A 27690-nucleotide genomic window follows, 5' to 3' on the forward strand; every position below is an offset into this window, starting at 1 on the left:
TCGCCATGAGAGTTTATCCAGCTGCCGGTTACGCTGACAGCCTAAATAGGATATTTCCTGCCGACCCTTGCCTATGTGTTATGTGGATTTGTCCCTCTGTGTGACCCCCACCCCACCATACTTGTTTTGGTTTCTATCAGGATTTCTCATATGTTATCCAAACTGATCACCGGTGACTATTCTATGAAATCTGACAGTAAAATGCCAACAGTCCATGACCTAAAGTATAGGGGAGAGGATTATGGTTCAGGGTCAGAGCACATTGTGCTACATATGGACACTCTAGTGGAGTACTATATATACAAGCCCTGTCACACTCACTGCATTCTGACCATTCACCCATCACAGCAAATACACGTCATGGCTGCAGCTATGCGGATGTGACAGCTGCTGAGGCTCGCATCTGAGTGAAGGGTATGGATCCACGAGTGCAGATATTTTACTAGAAATTTACCAACATAACAATACTGCATAGAATCAGCCCCAGACTATTGCAGTTTACGTGCCGTAAAGCATATTACTAAATGCTGTTAACGGAGCAGAGGAGAGCTCAGGAAAGATGGCCGTCCGCCAAATCATGTACAGAAAACTTGGAGCATGGTGATGTCACAGCAAAGCACATAATCTATTCACTAAAATTTTAAAACAGGATGTATATACACTATTATGTCACAGCGCGGGTAATGATGTCATAGTTTGACAATAATATTCAATATTTATTTAACAATAGGGGAATAAAAGTGAAAAAATAATCCAAAAATGAAACTATAACACACATTCAGTTTTCTATGCCCCCTTCAACCTTCATAGTCATGAATATATTCTTAGTTTTTCTAAGAGGAGATGATTCCCCTTATCATTGAACACTGTAACAGCCACTATGCCTGGTAGTTATGTACATTATTAAAGGAATTGCCCCATATTCATTGAGCGGGTCCATCCTGTAAATCTAGCCTCAACACTAACCATAGCCTCCACTGGAAGAATATTCAAATCTGTCTTCCATGATGTAATTAGGAAGTCAGCTGCTGCCTCAGTATTGCAAACCAATAGAGGGCGCTCACTGGAATGTGCAAGCCTGTCTTCCCTGATGTAGTTAGGAAGACAGAATTCCAGTGAAATAACCCAATAATGGCTGCTCCCTTTTGCATCATGCTCGACCTTCCAAGAGGCCTTTGTTTTGCAATGACGCTGGGATTATTACCAGGTATAGTCTCTCAATCGAGGACGGCCGTTTCGATGTACTTGCATCTCATCAGCTCTATGTAGAGAGGACTATAACCTGGTAGAGGTGAGAGGCTTAGACAGGGTTAAGGGGATATTAAGTTTAGGATATTTATGACCTGTCTAAGAATAGGTCATGAGTAGAGATGAGCGAGTAGTACTCGATCGAATACTACGGTATTCGAAATACTCGTACTCGATCGAGTACCACTCGCTATTCGAATGGAAAAGTTCGATGCAGAACCAGCATTGATTGGCCGAATGCTATACAGTCGGCCAATCAACGCTGGTTCTTCTCCTACCTTTAGAAGTCTTCTCCGTGCAGCTTCCCCGCGGCGTCTTCCGGCTCTGAATTCACTTTGCCAGGCATCGGGCCTGGGCAGAGCCGACTGCGCATGTCCGCTTGTAGTGCAGGCATGTGCAGTCGGCTCTGCCCAGACCCAATGCCTGGCAGAGTGAATTCAGAGCCGGAAGATGCCGCAGGGACGCTGCACAGAGAAGACTTCTCGGAGGATCCAGCCCGACCCTCATTCGTGGACTTGGTAAGTATAATTTGATCGAATATTGCCTACCCCTGAAATGAGCATTTTCCCCCCCATAGACTATAATGGGGTTCGATATTCGATTCGAGTAGTTGCTCATCTCTAGTCATGAGTAGCATTAGATTAGTGGTGGTCTGACACCCAGCACCCCCTCCTCAGTCAGCTGTGTGAAGGCGCTAGTCAAGTAATCTTGTGCACCTGCACGCCCTTTCAGTGGGTTGACCTCGGTCTCGGACCTCTGCCGATCTTGTGTGGATGACCTTGCTAAAGATGTCCCATCAATATCCTAAACCTAGAAAACCCCTTTAAACAAAACCAAGTTTATCTAACTAGCGGACCTCTCTACCGTAGGTAAACATCATTCTCCGTGTCACACATTGTATTTATCACCAGACTGTCCAGACAGTGTAACATGTGTGGTCCTTCTGTAATAAAATTAAGCAATTGAAACACCAATAAATCTGATTTACACAACAGTAAAATGTTTACGCACTGCATCTTTGTTTGGAAAAAAAAAACGTGACTTTTAGTCCATTTAGACTATTTTACAATGCCAGAAGTGTAATCTGGGTCCAATTTTGCTGGTATCCAACTTTGACCAAACATTCTTGGAGTGGAACATGTAAAATGTCACATAAGATCTCGGTCTAATAACACGCCAAGGCCTTAGTCTGTTTCCACTCAAAAATGCAATTTCTTCACATTCTAGTCTTGAGTATCTGGAATAAGCATGTCCCCTCTGAAAAAAAGGGATTGGACACTGGAAACTTCATCTCAAATACGCCACTATGAATTTACTACATCTCTGTTACTGAATTGTCAGGCTACTTTTTTGAATGACTTCTTATTGTACGACATACCTGGCCCTGGATCTCCGTTACTGAACCTTGGCTTGTCTGGCCACTTTACTGATCTTTCCCACTTAGCCGGCTTCACTACGTAACTATTAGCAAACCCATCAGTGTTTTGGAATTTTGGACTGCCTGACCGTTGTCATCATCCACAGGTCACGGGAAAATGGCCGCTTGCACAGTATTGTTAGCGGCCAATTTCCCATGGCCTGTGCGCCTGCGCAGTTTGCTCTGCTCTACTAGGTTACGAGTCTGTGCTGGAAGAAGACTTTGAAAATGACGCGGCGGACGAAGAAGGAGGCGGCGCTTGGAGACACTTCTCTGGCATTGGTGGGGACGCCCTCATCGCTGCGAGAGAACTCATTTGCATACCGGTAAAAACCGGTATTTCTGAGGAATGGCGCGGAGGAGATCACGTCTAAAGGTAAGAGACGAATAGCCCGAGAACAGGATCCTGCGCCGTCTCTATCTTCTGCTGGATCCTCCCCTTCTTTCTTTGTCTTTCTTCGGCGGCTTCACCTCTGTCGGCTCTGACACTAGTAGAGCCGAATGCGCATGCGCGGCCATAGTTACGAGGCCGCAATTGCGTGCATGCGCAGTCGGCTCTACTAGTGTCTCAGTGGCAGAGCCAACTGCGCAGGCGTCAGAAGAAAGATGAAGAAAGAAGGGGAGGATCCAGCAGAAGTCAGAGGCGGCGCAGGATCCTGTTCTCGGGCAGCGGTGGGGACGCCCTCATTGCATTTTCAGCGCTGGAGCCCGCCCCCATCGCTGCCAGAGAACTAATTTACATACCGGTAAAAAACGGTATTTCTGAGGAACAGCACGGCGGAGACCACGTCTAAAGGTAAGAGACAAATAGCCTTTCTAAAGGCTATTCTGACATCTTATTCACAAAGAAAAAGTTTTAATGGTAGAATCCCTTTAACCACGGGACAGCCCATGAAGGACAGTGCTCTGGATATTTCCCCCACAGGAGAATAGTCTTTGAAAATATTTTGTAAACCAATGACACAGTGCACTGAGCAAAACTAGGATGAAAAATAGTTAAAACAAACATTAAAACATGGATGACTTAACACTTCTGTGAAGCTACGTATCACAATCATGGGAAACCACCGTTCAGCTACTGAATAATTCCTTGACCTAATCACATTCCCTGCAATTCTCTTCTGGTATCTCTTAAGTTCACGGTATAATAAAGAACCTCATGTCCCTTAAATTCCAGTAATTCTCCGACACTGTCGCCTCATCCTACAGTACGCTGCTCATCGCTCACTTTGTTCTACTAAAGGTCTATGTAACAGAATGTATCTACAGGCAAACGGCTGCCTATTAATAGTCAGAGGAAGCTCGGAGAGCAGCACAGCGCGTTATTTTACCGTATTCGTGAGATTCGCCTTTTACTGTTATGGATGCGGCGAGGTGACACGCACAGCGACGGAGAGATGAATTATCTCTCTTCAGCAGCTGGCATTTAACTAACACACAATGAATGTTGTAATCAAATGACTTTTAGTCAAACAGATTTCATATATGTCAGTAACATTGTGTAAACAGGGGCCTAAATGTAAGAAACGTGTTTGTAAGAATTACAATATTCAGCACGCAATCGGAAAACACAAGAGACGTGATTATCTACAATGGAGTTCATCAAATATAACATGTAATCTCACACCGTCAGACAATGAAATCGAGATTTTGCTACAATTTTGCAAAAAATGTAACAAAAATGCAGCAGATTTATTGCAGTTATTATGACAATGACAGAAAAATTGTAACAAATCCCCCAAAAGAACAAAAAAATCTTTTATTTTTATCTTTTTTTTAAAAAAAAGTTCTGTTGGGGTTGTTAATGGGTTAATAAATGTATCCAAATACTTTTAGCCATGTTCTGAGTGATTTCTGGGTTTCTCTTGGAGCTCGTGGTATCTTCTGCATTTGTTTACATGGTGTAGCCAGCGCAGCACCTCCCATGAGGTGACCTGAAGTGACCGCTTCAGGCAGCGCTATGCCAGGGCCCCGGGGAGGGCGGCATTTTTGCTTACCTAAGCCAGTCCAGGACAAGCTGTCCTGAACTGGCTTAGCGTCACCATCACCGAGCGGTGGATTGGGGAGGCCGCTGGAGCAGCGCTGCTCCAGCGGCCTCCCCTCACGCTTAGGCAGAGAGCAGGTCCTCTCTGTGCCTGCTCTCTGCCTGCTAACGCTGCTCGGCCCTGCCCCCTTCGCTCGGCCCCACCCCCTCCTCCAGGGGAGGGTGAAACAGGCGGGTTCACCCCTGGGTGTAGCTTACTGTTCTTTTACCCTACAACTACCATGATGCATTACTCTTCACTCAGATCCTCCTCTCTCTCCCTCCTCCTCCCTTTCTCACACCCCCTCCCTGTTTCCCTAGCTAGCTCGCCAACTACTAGCCCTTCCTAACTAACTAACTCAGCCAACCCCTCTCCCCCTCAGTCCATCATACTTACCTGTCTTCCTGTCCTGGAGATCACTTTCTTCTGTGCCACCGGCTCCTTCTTCTCTTGATTTCTACCGTCGCCTGTGCAATAGAGCCAGAGTGTCGGCATGCTGCCACTCCGACAGTACATGCGCCTCCATTTTAGTTCATCTAGGTTAAATCCCCAATTGTTCGGTTTTGTTGAAAATCAAACTATTTGGAATATTCGGGTCTAACCCGGCTCATGTAGAAATGGTTTGCCCATCTTTATAGTATTATGTCTTATTATACATAGGCCTTAAAGGGATTCTACCATTAAAACATGTTTTTTTTCTAATGACCACGTCGGAATAGCCTTAAGAAAGTCTAATCGTCTCCTACCTTTTGATGTGGTCTCCGCCGCGCCGGTCATCCAAAATACCGTTATGCTAATAAGTGTCCAACAGCAATGAGGGCAGGCCCCAGCACTCATACACCGATGGAGGCGTTCCCACTGCTGCCGGAACTTGGCAATCCAGCCACACCTTCTTCCTGATCTGCCTCCTGTGTCCTCTTCTTTCGTCATGGGTGACGCATGTGCAGTTGGCTCTAACAGGGTCTCGCTGCCAGAGCCAACGTGGTCATTAGAAAAAAACATGTTTTAATGGTAGAATCCCTTTAAGGCAATGCCTAAAAAAAATCACAAAGAACATATTATATCCCATTGCCATCAACCATTAGAGCATATGCACACCTGATGTTTTTTGACAAAAAATACTGGAAAATGTAGTACAAAAATGATCGGCCGCTCTAATTGAAACTAAGTCAATAACCCATTACACCTCATGGAATAAACTCCCAATTCCAACTGTTTGTTGACATAGGCCAAGTGTGTAATAAATGGTCCCAGCTCTAGGACATGGGTTCGGAGGTAAGATATCAATAGTAATGTGTTTATACTAAGCACATATGTTCAATTAATACAGGAAGAGCAGATTACACATTCTGATCTTATACCCATGTAATCTAATAACATCTGGGCTACGACCACTAATGTGTGTTTATATATTCCTCCCAGCCTGGAATCGGAAGCTGATAAATAATGAACATGTTATGATTGCCTGGAGTCCGAAACATGGTGGAAGTCTGTAAGTGTCAATGGAAGGTGGAACACTTGTGACGTTACTTATCAGGATAGAATGGTAATAAACCAGTGCGTTACAATAGAGGGGGCAGACCACCCCTGGTGCCGAGTGAGCCAATGGTTCACCAGCTGGAGGCCCTGTTAGAGACTTCAAACTGGGGTCCAGGTGCTTCATGTTACATCTCTTCTAAAAAGTCCCCACAAATCTACCCTTGAAGTCTTCTGAGGCCTTACCTAATAGCAGATATTTTTGGTGCTGTAATGAGCAAATAAATAACCCTTCATAAGAAGGAACTAACATGACTATTAGTCAGTGGCTAAGATTTCAAGCCCATATCCAAATCTGGCTTTTATTGGCCAAATATTGGTGACCAACTCATGGGTTTGAGCATTCCTAAAATGGCATGACTTGTGGTTTGTTCTTAGTGAACAGTGGTTGCTACCATCCAAAGTCAGGTCAAAGAAGGACATCTAATAAATACAGATGAGCGAACACTAAAATGTCCGAGGTTCGAAATCCGATTCGAACAGCTAGCATTCTGCCAATCAACGCTGGTTCTGCATCGAGCCTTCAACTTCGAACAGCTAGTAGTGTTCGATCGAGTACGAGTATTTCAAATACCGTAGTATTCGATCGAATACCTACTCGATCGAACACTACTCGCTCATCTCTACTAATAAACTGACAAGAGGGTCATGGGTGCCCTAAGATCATTAATGCATATGGATGATGGTTAGTACATTGGTTACTCAGAAGAGCTACTGTACAATGAATGTACTTGAATTTCTGAAACGGTTAAACGGTTTGACCAAGACCGAAGAGTATTGGAAACTGATGACTTATGGACAAGATCGGTATCACTATCTGATTGTTGGGGGTACATACCACTGAAGGCAGCAATCGCTCATCAACGGGGATTGCCCGTTGGTGAGCGATCTGGGTGACCGCACGTGTGCCAGCATGGAGGGCTATGCACGCCCTTTCTGGCACGCGTGACATAGGTTCGCCATCACTGCTCTAGGCAATGTTCTGCCAGTAAACCTTGGGCATTCATGTGAATGATACTTTGCCCCGTACCTAAGACCTTATTGTACAGGACCTGCAGCTATTGTCTTAGAGTCAGATACCACAGGACACCTTCGGAGGTCTTGTGGAGTCCATGGCTCTTCCAGTAAAGGCTTGATAGTATGAAGAAAGCCTATACAACAATAGATGTCTTAACGCTGTGTCCGATGGGTGGACAATCCGTACTGTATATGTACGTGACTAGAAGAAGTAGATGTTTTTTCAATTTCCAGCCTGATTTTAATTATCCAGAGGGGACAAATGAAAGCCGAACCGGAGCCTGAAATCTGTAAAACGTATTAGTGTTGGAAAATGCACCTTACTCCGAGATTAATACACTGCCCATGACATTTCAAAGTGCAAAGGTTCAGATTGCCACAATTCATTACTGACCCTCACACTTACAGTCTCGGTAGCCTTACAGGAATAGGATGCAAATTAAAAAATATTGATCAACTGTTTGGTCTGATTTATAATTAGTACTTCAAGTGAGAATCTTACAAAAATATTCAATGTGAAAAGAGCAATGAAGTGGCTTGTCTGAGAATGGCTTCTTACAGTCGGTAACCAAACGGGTTACATAGAGGTTATCCTCTCTTGATAATCTATTTTTTTGTTTTGTTATGTTAAGTTTACAATTCAGTTATTTCTACTTTGTTCAGATTCATCATAGGATCAGATCAATGGACTGAACAAGTAATAGACTGACTAATGCAGACAATGCACATTCTGTATGGATCCATCATTACTGAATTAATGAAATGTTCTAAGTAAGACAGAAACTTTCTGATGTTTGTTTGTGACGGGTTAGAACAATGGACTGAATAGTGTTAGTGTGAACGTAGCCTAAGGAGGATCTACAAACTATGTAAGACTTATTTATGTGACAATGAAAAATGTTTGTTTAATGACCAGTGAAAATGCTGAATCACAAAATGTGACACGTCCTATTTCTGGAAGTTTTTTCAAAGCTCAAGTCTATGAGGGACCCATAAAAAACGAGTTCTCCATGGTTACAAATCGATATTAAAAAAGGACCATCTGATTTTAATGGCTATTTCTTAGAGCAGTGGTGTGAATGTAGTTTGAGTTGATAATAAAAAGTCTTGGTGATAGAACCTCCAGAAATCAGTGGTATCAACAGCAAACACAGCGCCTCCAAAGGCGAAGTGGAGTATTGCACGGTGCCAATGGAAATCAGTAGGCTGACTAATTCATGGATATGCGTGGTCCTTTAGTGTGAGAGATACCCTTTAAAAGGTTAGCACTCTTGCTGAACCCCAAACCCAAAAATCTCAGTTTCAGCCAAACCCTAAATTTTTGGAAAGCTCATGTTGAACGTGGCTTGTTATGAGCTGGGTCCCTCATCCCTAAGGGCTTGTTCACACGGGGGGCGGTGGGGCGGATTTTGACCATATCTTGAATTGGGAACCAAGTCAAAATATGGTCAAAACCCGCTTGCCATGATGTCGCGGTTGCGGTTTCCCCCACCCCGGAGTCGGCTCAAATGAATGGGCCGATGCCAGTGGTTGCAGCTGCCAGGCGGAAGCCGTGGCTGAGTGAGCCCCGGAATCCGCCTGAAGAAAGGGCAGCTCGCTTCTTTTTTTCCGCTATCGGTAGTTGCCGATAGCGGAAAAAAGAACACTAGTGGTCTCCATAGACCACCATTGTAAAAGGGCGGATTGTGACGTGGATTCAAAATCCGCCCCTTTGGCCCTGTGTGAACTAGCCCAAAGGGTGGGTTCACATGTGTGCCTGGTCTCTGCTTTAGCCAATCCGATGAGTTTCCATCTTCTTCCCCGAGAAACTGGGGAGGGGACGGAAACCCAGCGGTCAGCTTTCAATCCCATTCACTTGAATGGGTTTGCAGAGGTGACCGCCCATGAGCGTCTTCTGCCTCTCCACGGCTAAACTGTTTTTTTTAGCCGGACACAAAGTCCGCAGGACTTTGCGTCCGGTTAAACAAAAAAAAACGGTTTTGCCGTGGACAGGCAGAAGACGCTCATGGGCGGTCACCTCTGCAAACCCATTCAGGTGAATGGATTTGAAAGCTGACTGCTCAGTTTCCGTCCCCTGTCCAGTTTCCCGGGGCAGAAGACGGGAAACCGCTGGTTTGGCTAAAGCGGAGATGTGAACCTGCCCTAATCTGTACATAGACAACCTTTAATCTGAAATGCTTGGCAAAATCGACTGTTAATGGTGCTAAACAACCAGTAGATCTCCTTAAGGGCTCCATTCTTAAAGGGCTCTTGATAACAATCCCTTTAAGTGATTCCAACTAAGGTTCTTCATTGCGACCTTAATTCAGTAATTTCCTGCTAACCTGGCACTCATCTGGATTAGAAGAAATTTCCTGAAATGAAAACATAAACCAAACAGAGAGCGGCCGTGTAACTATGGGAAGGCGCTGACAAATTCTGTTTGTCTATCTCCCAAAATGTATTTTAGTTAGAAGTGGAGTGCATAAAAGCATTTATTCTTGTAATGATTTGGTGCTGGCTGTCGCTCCTCTCTTGCAGGCCTATAATTCAGAGTTATTTATAATCTACAGATATTGTGAGATCAATGGAATAAACAGTTCTGAACATTTTCCAGTAATTTGATATTCTTCATGATAATAAAATCAAATGTCAAAACATAAGGTTTCCTTATAAATTTATATTGTCTTGTCACAAATGTTATATTTCTTAGGCAATGTAAATGAAACGTTCCGCCATTAAACTTTATATTTTATTTCAGATTTCACAAGCGCAATCCATTCCCTGAACAGAAGAGAGAGATTTTACGGAATTTAGTCTTTTATAGATTAAAGTGAGGGGGAATTTGGTCGGAGCTATGAGCTTTCGAAATTTTACATGTTATATCATCGGTTTTGAGTTACCAAAAACATCCTCGGGGTGTTCTGAGAAAGGGACGCAACGTGGCAATCACCCTTGGGGCCCTGGCACCTGAGGAGGTCCAAGAGTCCTTCTGCCACATCACATGATACCTGTATTGTACATAGTGCGTGGTAAGTGGGGCCCTTTTTTGGGTTTCGCATTGGGTCCTGGGAGCTTTAAGTGACATACCCCAGGGTCAACGACATAAGGGAAGGGGTTTAATGGAATGGATATAATGGAAGGGGATTAAAGTGGTTGCCCACTTTGGGAATTTTGTTTTTGTGAGAAGGATCTGATGCTGGTCTTGGTGTGTCCCTCAGCTGTTATCTGCATGGTGTTCAATTCCTGATTTCCTCAACAGCACCCCCACAGGCACTCCAATGTCATCTTACATGGCAGGCATTCAGTTATAGATCCTTGATATCAGTGGTTCCCAAACTTTTTTTTCTCGTAGACCACTTTCAAACTCGTCAAAAACTGTAAAGATTACGCCAACATAGACCCCCATCAAGTCTCCCGTGGACCCCTTGGTGTTCACCTGGACCACTTTGGGAATCACTGCTTTATATAATACATAGGCTTGGTCCACCAGATCAAGAGCATGAAGCGTAACCTGGTACTTCTAGGCCTCAGTGTAATATCTGTCTGGAGGCCTCTTCTTTAGCGTGTTAAGTGGCAGTGCAGCCTTTGGACCCTCCCAAACACAAGGGTCCAGGTTCCACTACTTATACCTTCTATAGGTATATTCTTGGTGAGAGTCCCCAATTGGTCTCTGCCTAATCTTACTCATATAGGGGAACATGAGACCTTATGTTATGTCTTCTAACGCCCTCTTAAGATATATGGAAGAGTGTAGTCATAAGCCAACGGGAATATGTCACCAGAGAATAGCCTAATAGACAGGATTACAATAGAAAATAACACCCTTATAAATAACACCCATTGTAACCCAACATTACACCCAGTACTGACAATAGATGATGTCACAACTTATCTACTCCTCATTCTATCCCAAAGACCTCCAGATTTTGGCTTCCTATGGCCATTACAATGCAGTAAAGCATACGGCAGAAGAGAGGAGAAGCTCGGGCAACATGGTCGCCCCCATAATCATGTAGAGAAAATATAATAATAAAAAAAATTACGGAGTAGAAAAAATTGATAAATGTTACTATCTGGTTTTAATAAATAAAAAAAAATGCTGATACATTCCTTATAACTAAGTCGGAATTTTGACTATTTATCTCAGAAGTCTCACTTTTTAACTCAGAACTAATTCATTTCACATGGACCTCTATTTTTGATGAAGCCCCCCATCACCCTATTGGCTCATAAGGACTCAATTTTAAAAAAAAAAAATGCATTATTGGTTCACACATCAATTCCAACGGCGAGATCCCGCATGAAGAATCTAATCTCCGCACTTCAAAGTTTCATTGTTTGCCGTCACAATTCGCACAATGCTCCGATGATTGACACTTTGAGGATTTATCTTTGTAGACATAGCAAAAAAAAAATTCTTATGTCATCTTATGTTAATCTTTTTCTCACTTGCGTGACATAGTTAAATACTTGTAGGTAGCCGGGGGCCCACCTGGCTCTATTCATTATGATCACCCATCCCCGACCCCCTGTAGAACATTCCCTATTCTCTTTGGTTGTGTTGATTTTGCCCAAGTTGGCTTTTTCTTGTTTACATTTGCATGCATCGCTATCGCTAACCTTTGACTCTTCTCCTTGCTGTGGGATTAGTTTGTGCTTAAACTTCAACACAGCACATAAATATCTATTTGACAGCTGAATAGTCCGGTTTGAATTGTAATTGTTTCCTAAGAACATGAATTTAATGCAGTAAAACAAAGTCAAGGCTAAACATAGAAACGTCAAGTAAACCATTTTCCAGAAAGTGTGCTTCACATCTAAAAGGGAGAAAAAAAATATTGTGCTGTGAACCATTTCAATGCCAAATCTCCGCACCTTGGGAGGCCTGTTCAACACATTATTCAGTGATTCAGTATATTAAACACAAAATAGACAGAAAATGCTTTATTACTAGAGTTTTTGAATATTATACTACTACTACTACTACTACTACTACTACTTCTACTACTACTACTACTACTACTACTACTATTACTACTATTACTGTGACTACTACTACTACAACAACTACTACAACTACTACTACTATTACTACAGTACTATTACTACTACTACAACTACTAATACTTCTACTACTACTACTACAACTACTACTACTGCTACTACTACTACTGTGACTACTACAACAACTACTACAACTGCTACTACTACTATTACTACTACTAGTACTGTGACTACGACTACCACTGCTACAACTACTACAACTACTACTACTATAACTACTATAACTGCTACTACTACTATTACTACTACTATTACAGTGACTACGACTACCACTGCTACAACTACTACAACTACTACTACTGCTATTACTATTACTGTGATTACTACCACTGCTACAACAACTATTACTACTACTATTACAGTGACTACTACTACTACTGCTACTACTACTATTGCTACTACTAGTACTGTGACTACGACTACCTCTGCTACAACTACAACTACTACTACTACTACTACTATTACTACTACTACCACAACTACTACAACTGCTACTACTACTATTACTACTACTATTATTGTGACTATGACTACCACTGCTACAACTACTACAACTACTACTACTGCTACTACTATTACTGTGACTACTACCACTGCTACAACAACTATTACTACTACTACTACTATTACTGTGACTACTACTACCACTGCTACTACTGCTACTGCTACTACCACTATTACTGTGACTACGACTACCACTGCTACAAGTACTACTACTTCTACTATTACTATTACTGTGACTACGACTACCACTGCTACAACTACTACTACTTCTACTACTACTTTTACTGTGACTACGACTACCACTGCTATAACTACTACTACTTCTACTACTACTACTACTATTACTGTGACTACGACTACCACTACTACAACTACTACTACAACAACTACTATTACTACTGCGACTGCGACTATTACTACTACTACTATTACTGCGACTACCACTACTACTACGACAACTACTATTACTGCTACTAATACTATTACTATTAATACCATTATTGTGACTACGACTGCTACTACTACTACAACAACAACTACTACTACTACTGCGACTACGACTACAACTATAACAACTACTACTGCTACTACTACTACTACCGTGTTTACCCGAAAATAAGACAGTGTCTTATATTAAATATCTGTCCTAAATATAGGACCTGTCTTATTTTTGGGGGACATCTTTATGACAACCGGTAGTCATGCTTGCACTTCCTTAGTGGAGCGCCGGTATGATTGATTGCTGGTTGTAGGTAGTTTAGAGGATGGGGGGAGAAGGTATCCTACTTACCTTTCCCATCTTCGTAGTAGCGCTGGTGCTGCTGTTCGTCCGGCAGTGGTGGGTGGGGCTTACCAAGGCCTTGGGGGCAGGGCTTAGCGATCCTCACTTCACTGACACAGGAGCTGGCTGGATACTGTGCTCCGTGTACACAATAAAGCAGGCTGCTGCCTCTGCCTCTGGGATGAGCTGGGAGAGTGAACTCCCCGCAGCATATGCACAGCGGGTATCTCCCAACTCATCCTACAGCAGCAGGGACAGTGGATACAACAGCAGAGGCAGCAGATGGTTTCCTGTGCAGTATTCAGCGGGCTGTAATGATTTTTGGGAATGCCTTGTTTTCGGGGGGTGCCTTATATTAGGCAATTCAACAAAAAACAACTACCACTACTACAACTACAATTACAACAATGACTACTACTACTAAACCAGAGACATTAGACACACAGTGAGATGTAAATGTCAGGTTTAGGTCTATTAGTAGATGGTGGAAACATGAGAAGTTAAATTTTTGAAAGATTTCCAATTGGTTGGAGACTTCCAGTTGGTTAGAGACTAACCATTGAATGGTAGCATTGGTGAAAACAAGATGACACATTATTCTTCTACTGAAACCATTGAATGTAGCATAGGTGACAAGTTGACATGGTTTTATACTGATAGCTGGATATGGGGTCATGATGGAATTTTTTTTACCCCTGACATGAAGCAAATGGCCTCAATCTCATGCGGTTCTTGCCATCCTTTGGATCAACACTGAATTGTTATAGGTTGGACTCCATGGACTTGTATCTTCATCCATCCTCAACGACTATGTCACAAGGGTCCAAATGTTAAGGGGTCTAATGATACCCAAACACTAACAAAATACTGATTTAAATCACAACCAAAAACTCCTGACCTCCCATGACCAGACGATGGAAGTGTGACGACTAGAGATGAGCGAACACTAAAATGTTCGAGGTTCGAAATTCGATTCGAACAGCCGCTCACTGTTCGAGTGTTCGAATGGGTTTCGAACCCCATTATAGTCTATGGGGAACATAAACTCGTTAAGGGGGAAACCCAAATTCGTGTCTGGAGGGTCACCAAGTCCACTATGACACCCCAGGAAATGATACCAACACCCTGGAATGACACTGGGACAGCAGGGGAAGCATGTCTGGGGGCATAAAAGTCACTTTATTTCATGGAAATCCCTGTCAGTTTGCGATTTTCGCAAGCTAACTTTTCCCCATAGAAATGCATTGGCCAGTGCTGATTGGCCAGAGTACGGAACTCGACCAATCAGCGCTGGCTCTGCTGGAGGAGGCGGAGTCTAAGATCGCTCCACACCAGTCTCCATTCAGGTCCGACCTTAGACTCCGCCTCCTCCGGCAGAGCCAGCGCTGATTGGCCGAAGGCTGGCCAATGCATTCCTATGCGAATGCAGACTTAGCAGTGCTGAGTCAGTTTTGCTCAACTACACATCTGATGCACACTCGGCACTGCTACATCAGATGTAGCAATCTGATGTAGCAGAGCCGAGGGTGCACTAGAACCCCTGTGCAAACTCAGTTCACGCTAATAGAATGCATTGGCCAGCGCTGATTGGCCAATGCATTCTATTAGCCCGATGAAGTAGAGCTGAATGTGTGTGCTAAGCACACACATTCAGCACTGCTTCATCACGCCAATACAATGCATTAGCCAGTGCTGATTGGCCAGAGTACGGAATTCGGCCAATCAGCGCTGGCTCTGCTGGAGGAGGCGGAGTCTAAGGTCGGACCTGAATGGAGACTGGTGTGGAGCGATCTTAGACTCCGCCTCCTCCAGCAGAGCCAGCGCTGATTGGCCGAATTCCGTACTCTGGCCAATCAGCGCTGGCCAATGCATTCTATTAGCTTGATGAAGCAGAGTGTGCACAAGGGTTCAAGCGCACCCTCGGCTCTGATGTAGCAGAGCTGAGGCTGCACAAGGGTTCAAGCGCACCCTCGGCTCTGATGTAGGAGAGCCGAGGGTGCACTTGAACCCTTGTGCACCCTCAGCTCTGCTACATCAGAGCCGAGGGTGCGCTTGAACCCTTGTGCACACTCTGCTTCATCAAGCTAATAGAATGCATTGGCCAGCGCTGATTGGCCAATGTATTCTATTAGCCTGATGAAGTAGAGCTGAATGTGTGTGCTAAGCACACACATTCAGCTCTACTTCATCGGGCTAATAGAATGCATTGGCCAGCGCTGATTGGCCAGAGTACGGAACTCGACCAATCAGCGCTGGCTCTGCTGGAGGAGGCGGAGTCTAAGATCGCTCCACACCAGTCTCCATTCAGGTCCGACCTTAGACTCCGCCTCCTCCAGCAGAGCCAGCGCTGATTGGCCGAATTCCGTACTCTGGCCAATCAGCACTGGCTAATGCATTGTATTGGCGTGATGAAGCAGTGCTGAATGTGTGTGCTTAGCACACACATTCAGCTCTACTTCATCGGGCTAATAGAATGCATTGGCCAATCAGCGCTGGCCAATGCATTCTATTAGCGTGAACTGAGTTTGCACAGGGGTTCTAGTGCACCCTCGGCTCTGCTACATCAGATTGCTACATCTGATGTAGCAGTGCCGAGTGTGCATCAGATGTGTAGTTGAGCAAAACTGACTCAGCACTGCTAAGTCTCTGCATTCGCATAGGAATGCATTGGCCAGCCTTCGGCCAATCAGCGCTGGCTCTGCCGGAGGAGGCGGAGTCTAAGGTCGGACCTGAATGGAGACTGGTGTGGAGCGATCTTAGACTCCGCCTCCTCCAGCAGAGCCAGCGCTGATTGGTCGAGTTCCGTACTCTGGCCAATCAGCGCTGGCCAATGCATTCTATTAGCCCGATGAAGTAGAGCTGAATGTGTGTGCTTAGCACACACATTCAGCTCTACTTCATCAGGCTAATAGAATACATTGGCCAATCAGCGCTGGCCAATGCATTCTATTAGCTTGATGAAGCAGAGTGTGCACAAGGGTTCAAGCGCACCCTCGGCTCTGATGTAGCAGAGCTGAGGGTGCACAAGGGTTCAAGTGCACCCTCGGCTCTCCTACATCAGAGCCAAGGGTGCGCTTGAACCCTTGTGCAGCCTCGGCTCTGCTACATCAGAGCCGAGGGTGCGCTTGAACCCTTGTGCACACTCTGCTTCATCAAGCTAATAGAATGCATTGGCCAGCACTGATTGGCCAGAGTACGGAATTCGGCCAATCAGCGCTGGCCAATGCATCCCTATGGGAAAAAGTTTATCTCACAAAAATCACAATTACACACCCGATAGAGCCCCAAAAAGTTATTTTTAATAACATTCCCCCCTAAATAAAGGTTATCCCTAGCTATCCCTGCCTGTACAGCTATCCCTGTCTCATAGTCACAAAGTTCACATTCTCATATGACCCGGATTTGAAATCCACTATTCGTCTAAAATGGAGGTCACCTGATTTCGGCAGCCAATGACTTTTTCCAATTTTTTTCAATGCCCCCGGTGTCGTAGTTCCTGTCCCACCTCCCCTGCGCTGTTATTGGTGCAAAAAAGGCGCCAGGGAAGGTGGGAGGGGAATCGAATTTTGGCGCACTTTACCACGTGGTGTTCGATTCGATTCGAACATGGCGAACACCCTGATATCCGATCGAACATGTGTTCGATAGAACACTGTTCGCTCATCTCTAGTGACGACCCCCATTGCTAATATGCCATAGGGCGAATTTTATTTAAAATCCTAAATGACATATAGAAAAGTAGCTTTATGGATGGTCTACCAATCTATCATGTTTTTGTTGTTGCTTTTGATTATTATTATTTTATTTTATTTTTTATGGATGATCCAAGCTCCAGTCTTCCATTATCTATCTGGCAGAAATGGGAGCTGCTGATAAAAAATGTGTCTTTAAAACGGTAATAAATTCAACAAATAAAGTAATAAAAACATGATGTAATCAGTGTGGATGTTTAACTAGTCAAGGCAGGGAAGCTCTTGTTAAAAAAACATAATTTAATCAGTGCTAGCAAGCTACCCAATCAGCCCATCTGAACATTTGGACAGTAAGATAGCGGCCTCCGTAGAACTTTCTATATCAAATAAAAAAAATAAATAAAATCCGGAACTATTTATTCTCATCTATTGCTTGTAAATGCCTGACTCACATTCTTTAGGCTGATAAAGGATTTTTTTTATAAAAATGCTAAACAAGATAAACTTACACCACGACGGAAAAAGAAAAAAAGTTATTTGCGAAAAGCAAACTTTTCCCTGTTTATAGGCAAAGAAATTGCTCAAAGTAAGAAACAGAGAGAAAGAAAAATTGTTTTCCCGACTAATACAAAAAGTTTTAAATTCTGACAGTTCAATTTAAAAAAAAAATTTTGGGCGGGTTTCTCGAAAGTCAACCAGAACTTGCCGATTGTGGTTGCCATCAATTAACACTCTTCATTCTTTGTGAAAACGATGAGCGAAACGTCAACGCAGATTCCAAAGAGTAAAAATAACAAGCCGACGAGAATTTGTATAAAATTGCTGCTGCCGGGATATGATTCAGAGATTTTTATTTGTTTTTTTTAAGACAAACAAATTCCGAGAGCTGAAGCAACAATGGATAGTATTGCTACGCTGCAACGTTTTTGGTATCGCAAATGGATTTTAACGACTGAGTGACAGCTACGACTCAATGCAATTATCCGAACCGAAGCTGTAGCCGATAGTTAAAACCAAAAAGTAGCGGAACAAAAAGTTTCAAAGTAACTCATCCTTAAAGGAAAGTCAAGGAATTGGAAATTATAACTACTTTCTTTTAGTAACAGCACCGTACCTGTTCAGTGGTTAAGTGAGGTATTGCAGCTCAGTTCCACAGTAGCGCTATTAAAAAAGCACCCACAAAAAATTAAAACATTAAATAATGGTAAATATTAATGTTGGGTGATCCTCCGGAGGTTTGTCTTGTGAATATTCAGAAGGTTCACCCTACAATTTTGTTTACGAAATTGTGGTTATTATAGTCTGGAGTCTCTTTAGATATTTTTTGATAAGCGTAGTGACATAATTAAAGTCTTGTGGGCCCCGATGCAATCTTTTGTCCAGGGCCCCCGACCTCATCCCTATAGTGAATTCTTGATAGTGAAGATTACAGGTGTTAAGGAGTTTAATCCCCCTTAGTGTGGTCGGGGTAATCTGTGGGTCTCCTTGGTTTATGGACCAGATGGAAGCTGCAATCTCAATACTGATGCCAGTGCTTATGGGCCCCCTAAGGCTCCCCGGCACTCTCTGCATTCTCTCAAGTTACGCCCCTGTCTAAGCAGTATGATGTCAGTGTACCCCAAGTCATTGCTGATGGCCAGTCACAGGCCTTAGTGGTCCCCTAGGATAGCTGATGTCATTCAGGATGTTAGAAGAGGCTCAAGGAGATGGGGACCCTGACCAAAAACTGTGGCAGAGCTCATAGAGGGGTGCAAGGGTATAAAGAGGATAACTAGTGCAAGGGGAACCTCGCTTTCTCTTACCTGATGATTGTCGTGTTGTTACTGCTGTCACCTCCCTTCACGATCACAGCCGTCCACCCTCTGGACACCAAGATACTATAGGACACTCCTCTGCACTCTGGCCATTTCTCTTCAGCTCTTCAGTGTTTCATCTCCAAGACTCCAGGCTACATCCTGCTTTTGGAATGGCTGTGTGCCAACTGCTCATGTTTGCCCCCATAGTACATGCCAAAGTACCTGCCATTCCCACGAATCTACCCTTCATGAAATCCCGCGTTTAATGGGTTGAATGACCTAGTGTCTAAGACACGCACATTACATAAATACGTATCGAACTCTTGGCCATGGTACTGGCTGACCATCTAATGTTTATAGGGGCCTTCTGACTTTACACTTCAACAATGTTAGGGAGAAGAAGGTTTGGATGTGTTATTTTCTAAAAATGAATTTGTCGTAATTGGCGGTTTAGTCTACCATCTCCACAGCCGTGTTTGGAGAATACATGCACAATTGTGAGATACATGTATGTATAGTGGTGGGGACAATGGGAGAGAAACCTATCGATCAAGATAGGGTATGTTCACCTTTACTGCAGATTTGGGGACGGATTTAGATAGATAGATAGATAGATAGATAGATAGATAGATAGATAGATAGATAGATAGATAGATAGATATTGATATATAGGAGATAGATAGATAGATAGATAGATAGATAGATAGATAGATAGATAGATAGATAGATAGATATTGATATATAGGAGATAGATAGATAGATAGATAGATAGATAGATAGATAGATAGATAGATAGATATGATGATAGATAGATATGAGATAGATAGATAGATAGATAGATAGATAGATAGATAGATAGATATGAGATAGATAGATAGATATGATAGATAGATAGATAGGAGATAGATAGATAGATAGATAGATAGATATGAGATAGATAGATAGATAGATATGAGATAGATAGATAGATATGATAGATAGATAGATAGATAGATAGATAGATAGATAGATAGATAGATAATCTCCTGTTATTCAATGCTTAGGATAACACTCGTTGCGTACCCATATTATAGGAATCCATTTTGATACGGCACAGTCAGAATCGGCGCATTAAATGGTAATTAAAACTGAAAGACTCGGTTCATTGTATGTTGTAAAATTCCAGACTAATAGAACCCGGTTGCTCAATCATGATTCACATATGTATCAACTAGAACGAGTTTGCATCATTAAAAATATATTTAATACTTTAATGATTGATGCCCAAAAGCAAATCTGAGGAATCTATAATAAATCAAAAGTATATGTGACGCCGACTACGATGGGGATAATTTACATGAGGCCATTACCATAATAGGCTGTAAAACACCGAATGTGAGCGCCTTATAAGATTGTGTCAAATAGTAAAGAAACAACATGTATGTAATTAATGGTAGTGGCGGAGGGTTAACCGGTGCATTATGGGAAGCGTCAGGAAATTGCCGCCTTTAATAACTCGGTCTTCCTCATCGCGGTGCGCAAATGATTGTTAAAGTGTTACCTTTACCAAATTAACCTCTATGTAACAATGACAGAACACCCTGAAGAAAAATGACTCAATATTACAAAGTTATTACCTAAGCATCTCCAGTTTATAAACAGCCCGAAGGGAATTGGCAACAAATTTACAGTATATCTAAAATGTAAGGATATTATAGAATAATACGGAAAAAAAACTCCTGGCGCAATATGGCCATCATAGGTAGGAATGGAAAGCAGCACCACAATATAATCTGCTTTGAGATCTCCTGTAATGGAAGAGATAAGGAAAACCTCCATCATTTAGCCCCTTGTACTATATGTCACAACCTAATGTCATTGTAGTATATAATAGAATGTTGTCTCTTTGACATGAAATGTCCTTATACTTTAATGACAACGACGACCATGATGGAAGCGGAAAGGTAAAACTGTGTAAAACTGTGACATCAGAAAGTCTGAATGTGACATTAAAGTTATAGTATTCAGTCACTGTCACATCACTGTAGCATCCCTGTACTGTGACATCACTGTGTGTATTATCCCTGTACTGTGACATCACTGTGTGTATTATCTCTGTACTGTGACATCACTGTGTGTATTATCCCTGTACTGTGACATCGCTGTGTGTATTATCCCTGTACTGTGACATCGCTGTGTGTATTATCTCTGTACTGTGACATCACTGTGTGTATTATCCCTGTACTGTGACATCACTGTGTGTATTATCCTGTACTGTGACATCACTGTGTGTATTATCCTGTACTGTGACATCACTGTGTGTATTATCCCTGTACTGTGACATCACTGTGTGTATTATCTCTGTACTGTGACATCACTGTGTGTATTATCTCTGTACTGTGACATCACTGTGTGTATTATCCTGTACTGTGACATCACTGTGTGTATTATCTCTGTACTGTGACATCACTGTGTGTATTATCTCTGTACTGTGACATCACTGTGTGTATTATCTCTGTACTGTGACATCACTGTGTGTATTATCCCTGTACTGTGACATCGCTGTGTGTATTATCCCTGTACTGTGACATCACTGTGTGTATTATCTCTGTACTGTGACATCACTGTGTGTATTATCCCTGTACTGTGACATCGCTGTGTGTATTATCCCTGTACTGTGACATCACTGTGTGTATTATCTCTGTACTGTGACATCACTGTGTGTATTATCTCTGTACTGTGACATCACTGTGTGTATTATCCCTGTACTGTGACATCACTGTGTGTATTATCCTGTACTGTGACATCACTGTGTGTATTATCCCTGTACTGTGACATCACTGTGTGTATTATCTCTGTACTGTGACATCACTGTGTGTATTATCCTGTACTGTGACATCACTGTGTGTATTATCTATGTACTGTGACATCACTGTGTGTATTATCTCTGTACTGTGACATCACTGTGTGTATTATCTCTGTACTGTGACATCACTGTGTGTATTATCCCTGTACTGTGACATCGCTGTGTGTATTATCCCTGTACTGTGACATCACTGTGTGTATTATCTCTGTACTGTGACATCACTGTGTGTATTATCCCTGTACTGTGACATCGCTGTGTGTATTATCCCTGTACTGTGACATCGCTGTGTGTATTATCCCTGTACTGTGACATCACTGTGTGTATTATCTCTGTACTGTGACATCACTGTGTGTATTATCCCTGTACTGTGACATCACTGTGTGTATTATCCTGTACTGTGACATCACTGTGTGTATTATCCCTGTACTGTGACATCACTGTGTGTATTATCTCTGTACTGTGACATCACTGTGTGTATTATCCTGTACTGTGACATCACTGTGTGTATTATCTATGTACTGTGACATCACTGTGTGTATTATCTCTGTACTGTGACATCACTGTGTGTATTATCTCTGTACTGTGACATCACTGTGTGTATTATCCTGTACTGTGACATCACTGTGTGTATTATCTATGTACTGTGACATCACGTGTGTATTATCCTGTACTGTGACATCACTGTGTGTATTATCCTGTACTGTGACATCACTGTGTGTATTATCCCTGTACTGTGACATCACTGTGTGTATTATCCCTGTACTGTGACATCACTGTGTGTATTATCCTGTACTGTGACATCACTGTGTGTATTATCTCTGTACTGTGACATCACTGTGTGTATTATCCCTGTACTGTGACATCACTGTGTGTATTATCCTGTACTGTGACATCACTGTGTGTATTATCCCTGTACTGTGACATCACTGTGTGTATTATCCCTGTACTGTGACATCACTGTGTGTATTATCCCTGTACTGTGACATCACTGTGTGTATTATCTCTGTACTGTGACATCACTGTGTGTATTATCGCTGTACTGTGACATCACTGTGTATTATCCCTGTACTGTGACATCACTGTGTGTATTATCCCTGTACTGTGACATCACTGTGTGTATTATCCCTGTACTGTGACATCACTGTGTGTATTATCTCTGTACTGTGACATCACTGTGTGTATTATCTCTGTACTGTGACATCACTGTGTGTATTATCCCTGTACTGTGACATCACTGTGTGTATTATCCTGTACTGTGACATCACTGTGTGTATTATCTCTGTTCTGTGACATCACTGTATTATCCCTGTACTGTGACATCACTGTGTGTATTATCCCTGTACTGTGACATCACTGTGTGTATTATCCCTGTACTGTGACATCACTGTGTATTATCTCTGTACTGTGACATTACTGTGTGTATTATCCCTGTACTGTGACATCACTGTGTGTATTATCCCTGTACTGTGACATCACTGTGTGTATTATCTCTGTACTGTGACATCACTGTGTGTATTATCTCTGTACTGTGACATCACTGTGTGTATTATCCCTGTACTGTGACATCACTGTGTGTATTATCCTGTACTGTGACATCACTGTGTGTATTATCTCTGTTCTGTGACATCACTGTATTATCCCTGTACTGTGACATCACTGTGCGTATTATCCCTGTACTGTGACATCACTGTGTGTATTATCCTGTACTGTGACATCACTGTGTGTATTATCTCTGTTCTGTGACATCACTGTATTATCCCTGTACTGTGACATCACTGTGTGTATTATCTCTGTTCTGTGACATCACTGTGTGTATTATCCCTGTACTGTGACATCACTGTGTGTATTATCCCTGTACTGTGACATCACTGTGTGTATTATCCCTGTACTGTGACATCACTGTGTGTATTATCTCTGTACTGTGACATCACTGTGTGTATTATCCCTGTACTGTGACATCACTGTGTGTATTATCTCTGTACTGTGACATCACTGTGTGTATTATCCCTGTACTGTGACATCACTGTGTGTATTATCCCTGTACTGTGACATCACTGTGTGTATTATCCCTGTACTGTGACATCACTGTGTGTATTATCCCTGTACTGTGACATCACTGTGTGTATTATCCCTGTACTGTGACATCACTGTGTGTATTATCTCTGTACTGTGACATCACTGTGTGTATTATCCCTGTACTGTGACATTGCTGTGTGTATTATCCCTGTACTGTGACATCACTGTGTGTATTATCCTGTACTGTGACATCACTGTGTGTATTATCCCTGTACTGTGATATCACTGTGTGTATTATCCCTGTACTGTGACATCACTGTGTGTATTATCCCTGTACTGTGACATCACTGTGTGTATTATCCCTGTACTGTGACATCACTGTGTGTATTATCCCTGTAGAGATTCAGAAATTGTGAAGTTCGCCAGCCAAACTTTAGGGGCTGAGATTATAATGAGACGGCCATGATCCTCATTTCCATACCAATGATCTTTTGTCTTTTAGTAAGATTGAATTATTGAATTTCTGATTACATTACGGTACATATTAGGAATTTTCTTGCATTTTAAGTAGCACAAAAATATCCTCATTTACTTCCTTTGTAATTCGCTTCCTGTCTGTGGGACAATAATAATCTATTGATGGCTTTAATGACTGGAGGCTTAAACTCCCTTGAAGGACTAAAGAGTGTCATGTCCGATGGGTTACGTCTGCTAATTAATTTTCTTTCCATGGGACGTGAAAAACATCGGACACAGCTGGACATCTGTTTACTGGAGGAGCTTCTATCTCAATGTGTTTCCTTAAAACAAGGTCAATTGTCACCATCCTCATTAGGTAGGTCTGAAAAGAAGGAAATTCTATATTTATAAGAATCAATCGGTCAATTGTTTGCTGGACAGAAGCCGACATGCATACAAAAGAAGCAATGAAGCCATTAAACAATATCTCCATATGCAGTGTGAAGTGGGGATGTCGTAAGTCTGCCAAATAGAAAGACCTTGAAACATTTTAGATGGATAGATAGATAGATAGATAGATAGATAGATAGATAGCAGATAGATAGATAGATAGATAGATAGATAGATAGATAGATAGCAGATAGATAGATAGATAGATAGATAGATAGTAGATAGATAGATAGATAGATAGATAGCAGATAGATAGATAGATAGATAGATAGATAGATAGATAGCAGATAGATAGATAGATAGATAGATAGATAGATAGATAGACAGTAGATATGTAGATAGATAAAGTTGCATTTATTACATGAGGACGTTATTAGTCTGAGTTTTCCTTCTATGGTTTTTCCTTCTAGTTTTCGCTCTGGATGTTAATTTGCGCTATTTTCATTCTCCCTGTGTATACGTCGCAGCGTCTGGAGGTGCAGCAGGAAATATAAATCAATTTCAGTTTGGTTAGTTCCCTGTAAATCACTGGATTTTGACCTTCCCTTGTCACTTGCTTGTTCGCGGGATCTGCAGAGGAACAGAAAGTTCCTGCCATCTATTTGCTTGTGCTCATTATTATGTGTCCATACCGTATAGCTGAATATTGACTTATATATTCTGCAGTTACTGTTGTGTCTGATAAGACTGTGTACAGGCAGGGCTGAATATTATAGTGAGTATTCACAATCAATGTCTTATATTAGATTGATAATAATTCTTTATCCTATATACAGCTCCAGCATAGTGTCAGTTCTCTATATACAGTAATATATATATATATATATATATATATATATATATATATATATTGCCTTCTATTGGTCTCATGTCCATTGGGATCAAGATTGATGGTTCATCGATATAATAAGACATCAGTTTTAGACTGGCAGGGGTCTGACTGTCAGGACCGCCGCAGATCAGCTGTTGCCTCATGCCTGCTGCAGTGCTCACTCGCTGTACTATTACTAGTGGCAGTTGTGAGTATTGCAGTGATTGACCCATAAAATGGCCTGACACAACCGATGTAGTACTCACGACTATCACCAGTAAAAACACGTTGGTGAGCTTTGTAGCAGAGCCCATTCTGGGTCCCCTTTTCTGGCTACTGAATGATGTCAGTGGCTTCAGGGTTGTAATTGGGCCTTAGCAGTCACATGCGGGACACCGACATCCTGACACTTGCCAATAACAATATCTTTGGCACAAACCCATCTTGTTGCAAACCATTTTACTCATCCCTATTGATGGACACCATGGATAGGACATCGGTTTTGAAAAGCCGAATGAGCCTCTTAATTTTCCTCCTGTTTATTGGGCAATGGGGGAATAACTTTTGAGCTATAAATAAAATGCACAAATATACAAATGCAATACATGTGGTCAAGAGGGCAACCTAATTATCTGCAGGGCTGGGTTTACATGCTGGGTCTGGTGACTATAACCTATCTATCTGCAGGGCTGGTTAGACATGCTGGTTCTCGTGTCAGATTCCCTTTGGGGTCCATTCACACGGAGTAACGTGCCGCGTGATGTGGCACGTATACGGTGTGTGAGACTGTGTGCGCCGTAAAATCTCCCATTGATTTCAATTGGAGCCTGGATCGTATATGCGGCATTATTTTGCAGCCGTGATTTTGCGGCCGCAATAACTATTAACTATTAATATAGTGGCAATACATATTGGCCTGACTTCCTGTACTGATTGGTGGCATGTTTGTTTGGCTTCTCCTACTGATAGTGGTGCATGTTGGTTTGGCTTCTCTTACTGCTGATGGTCCATGTTGGTTTCTCTTCTACTACTAATAGTGGTACATGTTGGTTTGGCTTCTCATACTGCTGATGGTCCATGTTGGTTTTTCTTCTACTACTGATAGTGGTACATGTTGGTTTGGCTTCTCATGCTGATGATGGTCCATGTTGGTTTGTCTTCTCTTACTGATAGTTGTGCATGTTGGTTTGGCTTCTGATACTGATGATGGTCCATGTTGGTTTCTCTTCTACTACTAATAGTGGTACATGTTGGTTTGGCTTCTCATACTGATGATGGTCCATGTTGGTTTTTCTTCTACTACTGATAGTGGTACATGTTGGTTTGGCTTCTCATGCTGATGATGGTCCATGTTGGTTTGTCTTCTCTTACTGATAGTTGTGCATGTTGGTTTGGCTTCTGATACTGATGATGGTCCATGATGGTTTCTCTTCTAGCACTGATAGTAGCACGTGTTGGTTTGGCTTCTCATACTAATGATGGTCCATCTTGGTTTCTCTTCTACTACTGATAGTGGTACATGTTGGTTTGGCTTCTCATACTGATGATGGTCCATGTTGGTTTCTCTTCTCTTACTGATTGTGGTGCATGTTGGTTTGGCTTCTGATACTGATGATGGTCCATGTTGGTTTCTCTTCTAGCACTGATAGTAGCACGTGTTGGTTTGGCTTCTCATACTAATGATGGTCCATCTTGGTTTCTCTTCTACTACTAATAGTGATATATGTTGGTTTGGCTTCTCATACTGATGATGGTCCATGTTGGTTTCTCTTCTCCTACTGATAGTGATATATGTTGGTTTGGCTTCTCATACTGATGATGGTCCATGTTGGTTTCTCTTCTCATACTGATGATGGTCCATGTTGGTTTCTCTTCTCATACTGATGATGGTCCATGTTGGTTTCTCTTCTCATACTGATGATGGTCCATGTTGGTTTCTCTTCTCATACTGATGATGGTCCATGTTGGTTTCTCTTCTCGTACTAATGATGGTCCATGTTGGTTTCTCTTCTCGTACTGATGATGGTCCATGTTGGTTTCTCTTCTCA

The sequence above is a fragment of the Leptodactylus fuscus genome, chromosome 9, assembly GCF_031893055.1.
Source record: "Leptodactylus fuscus isolate aLepFus1 chromosome 9, aLepFus1.hap2, whole genome shotgun sequence".
NCBI classification, from domain to species: domain Eukaryota; kingdom Metazoa; phylum Chordata; class Amphibia; order Anura; family Leptodactylidae; genus Leptodactylus; species Leptodactylus fuscus.